The sequence below is a fragment of the Octodon degus genome, unplaced genomic scaffold (genome assembly GCF_000260255.1).
Source record: "Octodon degus isolate 3935 unplaced genomic scaffold, OctDeg1.0 scaffold00019, whole genome shotgun sequence".
Lineage (NCBI taxonomy): Eukaryota > Metazoa > Chordata > Mammalia > Rodentia > Octodontidae > Octodon > Octodon degus.
This window is the reverse complement of record NW_004524595.1, coordinates 12,515,309-12,516,659: the sequence shown is the minus strand read 5'-3', so window position 1 is coordinate 12,516,659 and position 1,351 is coordinate 12,515,309. Positions and strand designations below refer to the sequence as shown.

At 62.7% G+C, this 1,351-nt stretch overlaps 1 protein-coding gene across 1 annotated transcript in view; it reads left to right on the top strand.

Moving 5' to 3' along the window:
• Positions 1-1,237: 1,237 nt before the first annotated feature.
• The window catches only part of Rhob (ras homolog family member B), a 2,336-nt gene continuing 2,222 nt past the window's right edge, over positions 1,238-1,351 (top strand). The window contains exon 1 of the mRNA XM_004627465.2: positions 1,238-1,351. This exon is cut by the window's right edge and continues 1 nt beyond it. The gene's annotated coding sequence lies outside the window, so the exon portion shown is untranslated.

The following is a 1,351-nucleotide window of genomic DNA, read 5'->3' as shown; positions in this document are numbered from 1 at the left end:
GGGTCTCGCTTTTGCATTTTCAAATGTCCCATTTTTTTCCACCTTGGATGTAGCTCCCTGCATAGTCGACAGGTTAAAGCCTCCATCCTGGCCGACCTGGGTTTCAACAGCCCCACCAAGCCCTCCCCTGCTCACATTAGGTCCAGTTCTCCTATCTTTTCGCTTTTTCCTCCTTTCCCATTCTTCTTACTGCTGCCCATCTCTTCTGTCCATGGAAAGGGCTGACTTAGGTCCTTGTAGACCAGAGGTAGTAGCTGTTGCCTCCTGCAGAGTCGGGGCATGGATTGGTTAAGTGCTGGTGTGTATACGAAGGCTGGAGATCTAGCACCTACCTCCTGTCCCCACCTGCAAGGACCCCACCCCCCTCACGGCTCAGGCTTTTTGTTTGCTCGAAGGGCGCAGAATGGACTCTCTTGTCCTCTGCTTTAGGCAGTTCTCGATTTGAAGGGTCAGAGTAATTGATGCAGAACAGACCACCTCGACCGTCCCGCATCTCCGGGGCCCAGAGGGGGCCACAGCGGTGAGAGCGGGTCTAAGAGGGGGCGGCCGGCCCATGCCCACCCACTTCACTGTCGTCTCCTCACTGCATGAGTTCAAGCCCAGAGCTGTCTTTAGGCCACAGCTGAGCACCGGGTGGGGATCAGAACCCAGAAGGAAAAGAAAGAAGGAAGCCTTTTAGCCTGGAAACAAAAGTGTGCTTGTGTGGCTGTTTACTTAAAAAACGAGCCACGCAGGGGGCCGCCCCTCCCCACAGGAAGGCCACCGCCAGGAGCTCAGAACGGGTCGCGCCAGCCGGCAGGGAGGGGAGGCGTCAGCGCCCACAAAGCCCCGCCCGCTTTGAGAGCCCGCCCAGACCCGGCGGGGTCCAGGCAGCCAAATCGCGGCCCTGCGCGCGGAAGCCGCAACGAAGGTGGAGAACTGGGTGGCGGTAGAGCCCGCAGGCTGGGCCGCCGCGCAGACTCCGCAGCTGCCGCCGCCGCTCCCAGCCCCGCGGCCGGCACCGTCAATCAAGCTCCCGGGCCCCGCCTTCGGACCGCGGCGGGCGGCCAATCGGAGCCGAGCTCCGCAGAGATGAGCTCAGCCGGCTCGTTTCCCATTGGGCGGCTATATTAAGAAAGTGGCCGGATTCTTTAAATAGCGGGCGCTAGGGCCGCAGCCCGCATCTGCCACCGCAGTCCGACTGTCGGCCCTGTTGGTCCTGCGCGAGAGGCGTAGCGGGACCCGGACAGAACTAGGCCGAGTCCGCGGCGCGAGCCGTTGCGCACAAAGCCGCCGGGCCGGGGTGCGGAGAACGGTCACCCCCCGGAGTAGCGCAGCCGCTGCACGGCGCGCCCTATGCGCCCGCGCCCCC